Consider the following 14,911-nt stretch of genomic DNA (forward strand, 5'->3'; position numbering starts at 1 on the left):
AACTACACGCATACATGGAAAATTACATTTAATTAAGTCCATCAAACGAGCTCTATTAAAATAGAATTTGTCCCCTGTTTTTCTCCAATGGTCCACGTATCCTCCTTGCTCCGCTTTGGATTCCTTGTTTAATTAAGAGTGTCAGATGCTCCTGCATCAGACTCCCAAGGCACAAAAATTTATGACCTCCTGGTCATATGCTTCTCCTTATCCTTAGCAATTCTAGCCAGTTCTCAGTGGAACTACCTTCGTGATCTTCTGTGAGCTGCAACCAACCTCTGTAGTAATAGTCTTCTCTACTACACGATACCTCACCAAGATTTCTCCTCTGAGCTTTAGTCTTTTGGCATCCTTTTGGTTCTCTCCTCTGGAACCAATTGAGCACTCCTCACTCTAGGTTGCTGCAAGTCTTCTCACCTTCCGCTGCCGCTATCTGCACGACAGTAAAGACCATAAAATCACCATACTTCAACAACTGTACCTCCTTCTCCTTCTGCTTGCACTCCTTCTTCCTTCTCGTAGGAAAACTTTCCCTTTCCCGGCTCTAATACCAAATGATGAAAGGAGATTTTGGGGTAAGGAAAAATCCATTTCATATCAATTTTTTGATCTTGAGGCCTGTGGGTTATGGCCCACAAACCTATCGGAAGCGTTATTGAGGCCTTAAGCCTTGAAACCCGGGACCATTCAACTTAATCGATACATAGGATTACACAGGAAAACCCCGCTCCGAACACATAATCCGGACTTCAAATATTATAAACCCGCATTCATAAATCATTGGGTCCGTCTCTCGGTCCATCGCCTTTCCGCTGCGCTTTCCATTCTCCGATCTTCGATCAAATCAATTTTGCATGACAATAATCCACTGTGGATCTAACACACTTGATCTGATGGCTATCAGAGATTTCGGGTGGACAAATAGCACGAGGATTACCCGCCCGAAAAGCGGTTTCCTCTCTCCTCCCAAGTGCTATGTGTCTTGTAGTTAGTGGAATCGGGTGCTCACCCTGAATTACTGCTTACCACTTCTACCTTGCCCGAAATACCACTTTGTCTCGAGAAACCACCTCTTCGCTGATTATCTTCCACGCTCTTCCACCATGCGATGGCTGTTAGATATGTCGATCTATCAATCAGATGACTCTCGCTCACTTCGGGTTTAGCTCAAGTTTTTGTTAAGAAATTTACTGCATAACATAAATAATTACTGAGAGGAATAAATATAAAAATAACTAGCAACAACCATAAACACATAAACACAAATGTTTATCCGGGAAAACCCCAAATCCGGGGAAAAACCCAACCTAATAAGATCTCATTAGCATTGGCCAAAACCCTGGCCAATCCGACCAAGTGAGCCTTCACCGCTCACCTCCAGGTCTTGCATTACAATGAAGTCCTTCCAGCCTTTTATAAGCTCCATTACATATAATACCACGGGCAGAATACTATGGGTGCACAATACCATGTGCCCAAAACCATCATTGTTTAACCTGGTCAACTTTGACTCTATCCTGAGTCAAGTTTACCTAACAGTTTTATCGGCTTTCCCTCTGTTTCGCTTGTAATTAGCACTTTAACATAGTTTCTCTACCATTTCTCTGTTTCAAATTGTCATCACTCTATACAATAGTTAACTCCATATCTTTGGATCACCATCGATCCTACAGTGATCGATGGTCGACCAAACCTGCAACACTGGAAAATTCAGATGGTTTATAAAATACACATAGGTGCACAAAATCAACACAAGGCACACTTTTTTGTATTATACAGAAAAAATACATGCTAAGGCATTTTAGCCTTAGAAACAAGCTCCCTTCGATTACATTTTGATCACTCTGGTTTACGAAAATTCTATTTGTCACTCTCTATCTTCAGAATGCACAGGTTCATAACATATATATATATATATATATATATATATATATATATATATATAGGAAACCTTGGATCGGATCACTTAGAAGGATCTGATCAAATCCACTCCTTGATTTCCTCCCACAAATCACTCAACAACGCGCATACATGCCAAATTAAATTTAATTAATTCCATCAAACTAGCTCTATTAAAATAGAATTTGTCCCCTATTTTGCTTTGATGGTCCACGTCTCCTCCTTGCTCCGCTTTGGATTCCTCATTTAATTAAGAGTGCCGGATGCTCCTGCATCAGTTTACATACAAGTAGAACTATACCAAGTGAAGCAGTTCATATACCAGTATAGGAATGGATCTAATATGTTCTCTCATGTTTATCCTATTGGACTAATAGTATTTTCCATCTAGACTTAGCTCAGCCTATTCCATTTCCCAAAAAAAGAAGGAGAACAATGGGAAGCCAAGTGTTGTGGTTGTCATACTTCTTCATTTCGCTACAAAGCCTCTTGAGACATGCACTTTACACAAGGGTCATATTTATGTACACTGACTGACCAAAAAGACATGATAATACATGACTACATAATAAACAGACACACACAAACAAAATAAAATAAGCAAAACAATTGTATAGGAAGTGCAGCTTGTAGTTGTTATTGGAAATAATGTTTTAAATATCAACCATTTACGGGAAGGGTGTAAATTCTCCCATCTAATGATTTTAGCTTAAAGGAATTATGACTGAGCTTCTCAGAAACAATAGATGGTCCAATCCAAAAAGGTTTGAACTCTGTGTGTTTAACTTTGTCTTCATGGGGTTTGTCCCATTTCAGAACTAGGTTGCCCATATCAAAGCTCTTTTCCCCTATGGATTTTATGTCAAACCAACATTTTACACGATTCTGATGTATAGAAAAATGTTCTTTTGTCTTGAGTCTTTCTTCCTCAAGTTTAAGTAGTGTATATATCCTGCTCTGAACCAAGAGGCAAGATTTTCCTTGTGACTCTTAAGAGAGTTGCAAGGCTAGAAGATACAGTTTCGAAGGAAAGATAACTTCTTCACCATAAACCAGGAAGTAGTGCGAAGTTTTTAGGGAAGGTTTCGGGGTAACACGGTAAGCCCATAGAGCATTTTTCAAAGCCTTATGCCAGTTCCTTTATTCAAAGAAGATGGTCTTCTTGACTATATGGATAAGATTCTTATTTGTCGATTCTGCCAAACCATTTCCCTGGGGATAATAGTTTTATAAATGCTTCAAAACAATCCCATTATCTAATGTAAATTCATAAAATTTTAACAATGAAAAATATGTTGCATTATCAAAGACAAGTGATGTAGGAATGCCAAACCTAGTTATGATGTTATGTTACAAAAAGTGGATGACTTCCTAATCATTTACTTTTCTGAGAGGAACTTCTTCCAACCAACGAGTGAAGTAATTTGTTTCTATTAGGATATATTGGTGTTGCTTTGACAAATGAGGGAAAATTTATTCAATGACATCAAGGCCCAACTATTGGAACAATTCTTCAACTGTTACTGGTAGCAGTGGGGTAGCTGGCCTTTGATCACGGTTGGCGAACCTTTGACATGATTGGAACTTGCATACATAAGCATGAACATATTTTAAATAGAGTGATCCAGTAATAACTATCCCTCATAACCTTACGTGTTGTGGTGTTGCCTACACAATGGCCACATGTTCGTCCATTATGTAAATCTTTCAAAACCTTCTTTGTATCCTAGTAACAATTCAAGGCACCTTAGCACGACACCATTGTGGCGCTTTCGAAAAACAACTCTGTGAACCAATTGGTGAGATAAATCTTTTAGATGGATTGCCCTTTTTGTTTATTTGATAAGTGTGATGGAAAGGTTCCATGCTCCAAAAATTATCGTAGATCTGCATACCAAGGTGTTGTAGACATGGACTAAGGAACACATTCAATATTTTACATCTCGTTTTCCTGCTCCCACTCTGATAGATCTTGTTTGGAAGGATCTCTTGCTTCGGTGGCTAGATTACAAAGGCCATGACTCTTTATGGTATGAATTGGTTTGAATTCTAGGTCATACTCTTGGAAACAAGTAATCTAGTTAGCCCTCTTCTCACCCATCTCTTTCTGGCACACGAACAATGTTCCTAATGTTGGAGGAGGTACAAATAAAATTGTGTGTGCTTTCAATATGTAGGGCCTTAAATACCCGGATGCGGATGCCTTAATGAGCTGTTAATGCTCATGCAAGCGACGCCGGCATCTGGCATCACGGCAGATCAGGTTGGCGATTTATGGCAGCTCATTTAATCGCATTAATGAGGCATTGGGTTCACGGCATGCGGGGTAAGGTTTTCAAGATGGTGAGCACAAGCAGCGATTCAGTTGTTCTGACCTCGACATTCTCTCTGGTTTATTCAGGCAGAGACATTCTCGGACGGAATTGTTCTCAGAATTTAGGCGCAGGGCAGAGCACTTGGAAGCCACCATGGCTCCATAGGCGTTCGCATCTAGCCAGCTTCAGGTATTTTGTCTTGATTCTTCTGGTTCGCATCTGGTATGGTCAGTCTTTTTTCCTTTGGCCCATCTCTGAAATAGGTTTCGCTACGGTCTTCGTTGAAGTTGTCTGGGCAGGCTGTGGGGTTCAGTCCGTCAGTATTGGGCTTTTTTTCGTGGGTCTGTTTACTCTATGTGCGGAGTTTTCCCTGGGAGCCTTCTATTCAGAGTACTGCTCTTTCCTGTTTCTTTTAGATTGGGGCGGGTCGTCTTTCTTCCTCCATCAATCCTTTCGCCCTTTCAGTTTATTAATCCTCTCTGCAATGGCCCGGCGTCGTGGAATTTCCCGGAGGGGTAGTAGTTCAGGAGCTCGTGGAGGTGTTAGGGGTAGGGGTGGACCTGGTCCTCGTTGCATTTCCCCGCTAGCTTCTGTCTTGCCAGCCTCACAGTCATCAGACCACTCCGGTCCGTCCCTTAACAGTTCTTTCCACTCTTCACACTTCAAATTTAAAAGTAGGCTAAACAAGCCAATTATCTCTGCTATCATTACAGTCATCTTCTCAGAGGAAGAAGATGACCTCACAGGCTCTGATGAACACTCAAAGGACAGGTCTCTCTCTCATAATTCTAGTGACTCTCAAGGAAGCGTGGCGGGTGATGTCCTCAATAATCCAGGGGCACAGCAGGCTGAAGATCATCAATAGGATTCGCGCCAACAGCAAGCCTCTTCTCATGAGGATATCATTACTTGTGCACCGGCGCAATTCTCAGGCAGCGTACTGCATCTTGTGACTCCTCCAGGCTGCAACAATATGGAAATAGAAGACAATGTGATGGTTGAATGGGTTAGCTCTCCTTGCAAAGCTAATGAAGAAGATAAAGACTTGCCACCTCAGGCATAACTCACCCTGTCTCAGCAAGTCATCTCAGGACTGCGGTATTTTCTGGATGAATTTCTCAGTGGGTATGATTTATGGTATTTTCAGTATGGTTCTTTATCATCTTCCAGCTTATGAGTCTGGCTTTCTAGCTTTTTGTAATAGCTGCATAGAAATGCATTTTGTAACAGGGTGGCGGGAAACAAAGTATAGACCCTATCTAGCTATAGTGAGTTCTGGGCTTTTGGTTTTCATCTATGTAAACAGACGGCTAAGAGCTGACTGCAACAGCTTTTTTGACAGAGGGCAGGCTACAGCCCCCTCAGAGGTTCAAACCTCTCTGTAAATATTTTTTCATCTTTTTTATACATAATAGAATAGTCTTTACTCAGAAAAAAAAAAAAAAAAAAAAAAAAAAAAATATATATATATATATATATATATATATATATATATATATATATATATATATATATATATATATATATATATATATATATGTAGGGCCTTAAATACATAATTGCCTTGTATATTTCATACGCATATTTATCAATGGCAGGATAATACAATCTGGACCCTCGTAGGCTCGCGCTCATAAAAGAAATTGGTCACTCATTTCCTTCATTATCTTTCTGAGTCAACACAGATGCAATTGACAAATCCTATCGAGCAAAAAATCCTTACCATAATCTAGACTGAAGATTGAAGGTGCATTGGTGATAGCCTACATGATCTGAGCGAAAGGGTCTTTCTCCCATTTGTCCCATTTGTATATTACATCTGTATTAATCATATCTTGTATAGGTTTGACTATCTGAGCATAATCAGAGATGAATTTCCTCAGGAAATTGATTTTCCCTAAGAAAGACTGCATGGCTTTCTTATTCACCGAGAATGGGATCTGTGTGATAGCCTTGAACCTCTCAAGATCATTATTTATTCCACCCTTTGTTATGATGTGCCTGGTATAATCCCTTTGGACACACCAAAGGCACTCTTCTTGGGATTAAGATAAATCCCATACTTTCGACACAGCTTGAATATCTGCTTTAGATGACGTACGTGACTTGATCATTTCTTAGAAAACATGGTAACTTCAACTAAATAAACAACAATTCTTTGACCTATAAGGCCATGAAATTATATGTCCATCGCTCTTTGGAAAGTTTCACCAACATTTATTAGACCAATTGGCATCCTCTTGAAAGAAAACATTACCCATTTAGTCTCGAAGGTAGTTTTTAATCAGTTGGGTTCCGCTACTAGCACTTGATTATATCCTGAAAATCCATCTTGTATCGAAAACATTTCAGACCCAGATACTTCCTGGAGTATCTACTCCATGGATGGCACTGGATAGTTATCTTTATCAGAAGCGAGGTTGAGATTTTGAAAATTGACACATAAACGTATTTCACCAAACTTCTTTCTAATTGGGACCAAGTTGGAAATCCATGTGGAATGTCTAACTTTAAAGATGATCTGGGCATCCAATGGCTTTCTCAATTCCTTCTGAATAAGGGGTTCCAGTATTTGGTGAACTTTTCGTAGTTTGTGTTGGAACAGTTTCACCCCTTCTTTTATAGGAACTACATGCTAGATAATATGAGTGTCCTAAGTCTTTAAGTCACCGTATTCCCATGCGAACACATCTCGATACTACTTGAATAAGTGGATAAATGCTTGTTGTTCCTATGGAGAACAAAATTTATCGAGGTTTATATACTTCGAATTTTTTGGGGAACCCAAGTTGACTTGTTGAGATGTTAGCTTTGAACACAGAGTCTTTTTATTAGTTGGTCCTCTAAACCAGTTTTGTAGATCATATAATTTCTCCCGAGACACCACACCTTTTGGCATAGTGTTTCCTTTCGTTGCAATGGAGGCTTCCTGCAAAGCCCAATTGTGCTCATCCTCCTCTATGGCAGTGTCTTTGAACATATCAGAATTAGCCATAAAGTGTAGTATCAGTTGGTTGTCATTAAAAATGTGTAAATTAATAACATCGTTTGGCACAGATGGTTTATATAAAATTTCAAAAGAAAAACCATTTTTCATTGGCGACATCCTAGTGCATCTATTGCAACATTTCTAACTCTGGAAACATATATAATATTGAAAGCTTTAAAATGATTTATGAAATGTCGTACCCCCTACTCGTAGTTTTTAGGATGCAGTGAAACACAGTGTATAATATCTCATACCTAATTAGTGACCACCTTTGAGTCACTGATTACCTTTAGAAACTCTACCTTTAGGTCTATATCTTTCCAAGTACAAGCACTTCATATTCTACAGTGTTATTGGTGCACTCAAACTCCAGACAACATTCAAGGATATTCTTCTTATTGCTTGGGTCTGTAAGAACACAACCTGCTCTAGAATCGTCCTGTGCCTTTGAACCATCAAAATATAAATACCAAATATTATGATTTGCTAAGTTGGTTCCTATATAACCATTATTTCTAATACTACTACTATGTACATCTATATTACATATTTCATTTGCACCAACTGGAGAACAAGGAAGGAGTTCCAGTTGTGTATCTGGTGGAACGGGTGATGGTTGTGTCTGATAACACCCAAGGTCGGCTTCGAGAAAGCAATTCCTAAAAATAAAATCAGCAAAAGTGAGAGGCTCATTTTGGCCCTCAAGTGGTGTCACGGTGTGCTTCATCTATGGCTTGGTCTTAACTCAAATTTGGTTATCCATTCCCTTATATGGAAGCCACAAATGTGACTAGTCTGTTGCAAAATATCCTTGTAATTTTTTGGTTCAGTCTCTGCTCAGTAATACACCACAAGTGTCTGGTATGTCTGCAATTACAATATTTATACATTGGTGAACCCGTTCATCTTTCGATAATCTGATAAGCATATTTATAAGCTCCAATAGCTTGGACAAGAGACTTGTCCAGCCGGACAATTTGTGCATCAATTTTCTACCATTTTTGCATTTATGTTCTTTGCTACCGATAAAGGAATTACATTTACAAATGCACCAGAGTCTACTAGACAATTGTGGACATTATAATTGAAAATTTCAAACGTTAATAGAAATGGCAGATAAAGAATGTTAGTTTCTAATGTTAGAGAATTTACTACATATTCAAGAGCATTGATTTCACAATTCCCAATGATTTATCACTGATTGCATGCAACACATGTACACTCAAAACTAGTCTACAATTGAGGTTACATTGCCTTGGAATCTCCACCACAACTGAGCAATTCAAATTCCCTACATGCATGAGCTATTTTTGATTGATTGATCAGTTAACTAGATGATCACTGAGTTAGACTATTGTCCCACTGCACAACTAAACTCCAACTAGTTCTATCAACTGTTAGAACTAGTTTAACTGAGTACAATTGAAAATAACTGAACTGGATTGCTAAAAAATTGCAATCATACATGCATAACTAAACTCTAAGCCCTCTAACTCGAATTTAATGAGCTAACTTAGTGACAAGAGCCATCTCACCTTAGTTAATTGCCTCCAAGTTGTTTGTTGATGTTGAAATTTCGATATCAATTTGACCAAGGCTAAGTCAAATTGAGCCTTTCTTGCTATATTTTTTCAACAACTTCTTCGTGAGTTTTAGGATATTTGATTAATAACTTCATTGTAATAATGTATTACTTATTTTATAAGTTACAATTTATTCCTTATGAAAAATGCATTACACGAGTGGTGCGGAATCACTACCAATTCATTGTAATAATGTACTAGTTATTACAAAATATATTACTTGATGTATTATTTGTATATGTAATGTATTATTTTTTATAAAATAAATTATATGATGAAATTATTTGGTTTTTTTTTATAAATATAATATTTTTTTGGAAATGATAAATTTTATTGTAGTTTATTTGTTAGTTAATAATGAGGACAATTATCATTACCTAATCTTCATAAATAGAGGTTGATTTATCACAATTGTTCGAAAAAATCTATGTGTTATCCACTCACAATGAGGTAGGCCTAGTGCCCACCTAAAATGACTTATTAATTGTCATTGAGATTGTACGCTTCTACTTTTGCCATCCTTCTGATTGCTTTTGGGTGTTTGGCCTTTAACCTATTTTCTTATCTTCAAGGAAAATGAGATCTTAGCCATTCAAAATCAGCTTTAGATCTACTCTAGGACTATTCACGAATATCATGATACAAGATAGAGATAAATACATAAAATATTAATAAAATGTTAAATAAATAATTTACGATTATGTAGTAATTTAAGTGGGATTGATTAGAGGAAAACGTTATATAGTTAAGTGTACTTGAGTTGGAGGAATATTCAAATGGATGGCTCTTTAAAGAATTCTTGGTTATCAATCTGTTGACAGTGTTGGATACCGCCAACATACAGGGGATCTCCTCGATATAAGGTCCCTACTAGACCTTACATCGTTTGGTGTAGGAGTCTCATCTGAAATACAACTTGGTTGTCATTTACATAAAGATATGCCTTGGCTTTAGCTTTCGGCACGAGCATAATTTTAAAAACCGGAACCGGTGACCGGACTAGTCCACCTATAAAACCAGGTTTCAAACTAGAACTAGTCAAACCAAGACTGGTCATATCTCAATGAACCAGTCTTTAAAAAATACATGAAATACTTAGTTTTAAATGAAAAAAATGGTTTTAAGATTTAAAACCAATGGAGATAAAATATGCAAAGTTTGCTCATCTATATACCAGGTAAAGGTGAATATATCAAATTGGCACCAAGTGCAATACAGATCAACAACATAATACGCAATCAATGAGGCTCAAAATGGCCTCTAGATTCCAAAAACAATGTTATAAGTTATGGGGTCACTGTCCTACTACAAGTCTACATATCAGCGATAAGCATGATCACTCCTCATCATGATCAAACTCATCACCACTACTAGACAATGGATCATCAACATGAGCTACATAAATAATCTGGGTGAGTTTTTGAGGACTCCTAAAACTCCTCTGCAACATTAGCAGTAGTAGTAGTAGTAGCAACAAAAATAAACATCAAAACTACAAATAATTAATCAACATGATCACTCATGAAACTCATCATTGATTCAACGCTACTAAAAATGGTATCATCAGCAATAGATACATAAACAACATCTCGCTCAAAGTCTTCGGACTTGGATTGCTCAACCTTATAATATGCTAGAAATTGAAGTTTAACATGCCTAACTAGTGATTTTGGTTTGAATGAAGGGTTCATCTTGACATCCTTATAAACTGGTAGAAAAATCTTAACATCCCTAACCAATTATTTTCCTTTGAGTGAAGGGTACATTATTGTTAAGGTCGTGGTAGAGGAGTTAACCAATCAATACTGGTAACATTAACAAAGTTCAAAAATCAATGCCACCAACAACAAGGTCCTTAAAGGGCTTCATGTTATTGATCAAACACCAATATCATACCCTCATGCATGATAGAATCAAATGGAAACATTGCAAATCCCCAAACCATGAAGCCCTGAAAATCATTAAGTTTGTTGAATTTTGAATGAACTCTAAAATTCTATTTTTTCCATATGAAATCCAATGAGGTCGAAACTACTCTCAAACATCCTAAGTCATTTCATGGTAATATTAAAAATTTAAGTAAAAGGATAAAAATGAAAAATAAAGGAAATTTCACTTTTACTTTAAGAATTTAACATTACCATTTGGCATTGATTGCTAGTGTTGCTAGGGTTGATATGTGTGTTTCTAGGTAGCAAAAGAAAACAAAGAATGCTAAGTAACAGAATGAAGCTAGAAACACCGGACATAATATTCATTCAAGAAACAAAATGCTTCATTCAGAAATTAAAACAAATCCTAAGAAAATGGCATAATAGATTTGAGTTTCTAGAAGTTAAAGTAGAGAACACAGCTGGGGTCATTCTCACTCTATGGAAGCCCCAAAAAGTCAGCCAAATAGATGCGGAGGCATCGAGAAATTATTTATCAGTTATCATTCAACCAGTGGGGGTGTCGAACACCTTCCTGGTTACAAATGTTTATGGTCCTCAAAACAACATCAAAGCTCAGAAAATTGCATTTTGTGGGGTTTGTAGCTGGCCTGGCAATAAATCAACCGGCTTATGGGAAAATTGACCGATTCCTTCATAAACCGGCCGGTTTTTGTGGTTTTTTGATGAAATAGGCCCATAAACCAGGTTTTTTGTTTGGTTTGACCAGTTTCTAGTTCAAGCCGACTAGTTTTTAAAACTATGGGCATGAGATAGGAAGTGCAATGGTCCTTTCGAATGAGAAAGTTGGTATGCCTTGTGTATGTTTGATTGTCAATGTATCCAATTCCTTCTACTACGAGGGAAAATGAAGTGAGCCTCTCAAGAGAGAAGTAATAGTACTACCGTAATGGAGACACATGTGAGAGAGGAAGTTTCATCTAGCATCAAGCGAAATAGTTCACAAGAATGCGACTATTGTCATAAGCATAACAATGTATTTCCAACAAGGAGTACTGAATTAACTGAAATAGTTCAACTGGTCCAGTACTTAATGAAAACAAAAATGAACCATAAAAATTCAAATAATAGTCTTAGAAACATCCATAATCCATGTGTGAAAATGTGTCGGCCTGAAAAGGCTTCAATATTAAGCAAAAGTCCCAAGATACATAAATGTAATGAACACCACTTGCTCCAATAGTTGAGGGTTAGAGCCACTAGTTTCTCCCCAAAATTACTAACTATGTCTCTCTAATTCCTTATGGGAGAAGCCAAGGTTAAAATTCCTTTACATGAGGAATGAGGATCTATTTATAACTTGAGGAATGACCTTTCACATTCATGACTCTTGACTTTATAACTTCTAATGACCGTTGGATTTTTACAACATTTTGGAATTCCAAATGACATTTGGAATTACATGTCTTTTGGAGTTCCATGACTCTTTAGCTCATACATGACTCTAGGGCTTCCTTTCATTTTTCCTTTACAATGATTTCAATAATACATCATGGCATCCACATCATCATACGTTGAAACTAGACACATCACCATCTTGGATGACTAGTATTGACAATGACTAATGGCATGGACTTTCTCCAGTGATGAGATAGCTAACACTATATTTTCTCTTTTTCCATCTTCTTATCATGGCGCTTTCACCCTTCAAAGGTTCTTCAATATTGGAGTCTTTGGGGTGCTTCAATCATCAAGTTTCAAGTGTGTTCTTGGTTATTTTCGTGCTTCCTTTGTTTATCCTATTTGCCCGATCTTCCTCGTGTATGCTTGCCATGAGGTCCCTAGAATATATGTTTCTGCAATCACTCATGACGAATAACCATCACCTTGAAAATCTCCTATTCTACCATGTTCTATGCATATTTACATTTTTATGCCTTTTCGATGCACTCAAAATGGTCCAAAGTGCTTCAGAGCTCATGGGCATACTTCGAAAGGCTGAAGGGCTGAAGAGAAGGAGCTTTGGGGCTTCAGCATGCACTCATGCACTCAAGGGAAGAAATAAATCATGGTAGGGCGCATGTCTCAAGTCTGAAGGATTGGGGCCCAACTGAATTATGCGCTCAATGGAGAGGGGGAAGTCATAGGGAATACTATCGAAGGCTGAAGGCCGAGGCTTCAGGGTGTGCTCATTCACTCAAAAGGCCTCAGGAAGGGTGCAAGGTGCATTCTTGAAGGCTAAAGGTTGGGGCTTCATGCCTTCGAGGTGTGTCAGTGTGCTCAAGAAGTTCAGGAGGGTGCATGGCATATAGGAGAAGGTTGAAGGATCATGGTTTGGTTCTTCAAGGTGCATCAGCGCGCTCAAGGAGAATGCACTTCTTCAAGTCCAAGGAGTGAACTCAAGGAAGACTTTGTCATTTTGGAGGGCGTAGTTTGGAACAAGGAAGGCGATTCATGCTTTGGAAGTGTGCCCAGTCTTTTAAGGAGGGCACGGGGCACGCTTCCGAACAACAAAGAATCTCTCGTCAAGGATTTAGAGTGCGCTTGTGCACTCTTGGCCTTAATGTGATTGCTTTGCAACCAAAATTTGTCTAATTCTAGGTGATAAGGTAAGGGGAGAACAAGATGAGTTTATACATAAAACCAAGCACGACGCACACTAACTCATCGAGAAAACTTAGAAAAGCTAGACCAATAATGAATATACATCAAAATGCTAATTTCTACACGTTCCACAAGTACTACTAGCTTGAGAGAGTTGAGAAATCTAGGGCATTAACATTAGGTGATTTCTCTTCGATTAGTAATTTCTTGTGAATGCTTTTTAATTTCTTTAGATTAGAATCTTCTTCTTATTAGAATATTAGTGTTCTTCATCAAACAGTAACCAATGCACGAACATAAATAGATAAGAGACACAGAATGTAGGCTATGAGCTAGGGCCAAAATCTCTCACTCTTTGAGAGGAAAACCCACACAAATTCTTCTTCTAAAGATTCCAATTAACGAATACCAAGACTAAGATCCTTGACCTATCAGCGACTTCCGAGACCAAGACACTAATTCTATTGATTGTCTTCTTCTCCTTTCTTCTTTGTGACTCCTCTTCCTCTTTCGACCTCATTGAGTCATGTCATCAAAGATAGTAACGAATATTTATATCTACTGATATGAGACCTCTTCCTAGCACCGAGACAGAGATCTGAGCTTCTAGTCACTGTAATATGAATATAGAGATATATCTAAGTGTGGTATTATTACAACACCGAACTGTGCTCATATACCCTTATCTGATATTTGAACTTTTTCTATAATACTGAGACTTTCCTTCATAAATATGAGCCATTGTTCTTGCAATTAGACTTCTTTGTTGCTCCCTTATCATGTTACTCGCTTCCCCTTCCATTTGAACTCGTATATGTTTTAGAGATCCAAATTGATCTCTGTAACACCCATTCAAAAAAAACAAAAAACAAAAACAAAAATAAAAAACAAACAAATTAAAAATAAACAAAACAAAAAAGACAAACAAAAAAAAAAACAAAAAACAAAAAACAAAAAACAAAAACAAAAAACGAAAACAAAAAAAAAAACAAAACAAAACAAAACAAAACAAACAAACAAACAAACAAAAACAAAACTCAGAGAGATCTAAAATCTACACTGTGTATAATGTGAAGAGATTTCCCTTGTATATATAATAGTCTGCCCTATAAATAAGCCGACATGTTCTTATTGAAGGGATGTGTCTCTTAACTGTGAGCCGACATGAGTACACTTTAAGAGACTTATATACATTTGACATAATACTAAGAGTTTCCTTCAGAAATATGAGCCATTGTTCTTGCAATTAGACTTCTTCGTTGCTCCCTTATCATCTTACTCACTTCCCCTTACATCTGAACATATCTATGTTTTAGAGATCCAAACTGATCTTTGTAATACCCATCTGAACCGAAGGAAAAAAACAAAAACAAAAAAACGAAAATAAAAACAAACAAAAACAAAAACAAAAACAAAAAACAAAACAAAACAAAACAACAAAACAAAAACAAAAAAACAAAATACTCAAAGAGATCTGAAATTTGCATTGTGTGTAATGCGAAGAGCTTGCTCTTGTATATATAGTAGTGTGTCCTATAAATAAACCAACATGTTCTTATCGAAGGGATGTGTCTCTTAACTGTGAACCGACATGTTCTTATCGAAGGGATGTGTCTCTTAACTATGAGC

Source organism: Pinus tabuliformis, chromosome 9 (assembly GCF_031772625.1).
Source record: "Pinus tabuliformis cultivar Carrire ecotype Pingquan chromosome 9, CPIR1, whole genome shotgun sequence".
In the NCBI taxonomy this organism is placed as follows: domain Eukaryota; kingdom Viridiplantae; phylum Streptophyta; class Pinopsida; order Pinales; family Pinaceae; genus Pinus; species Pinus tabuliformis.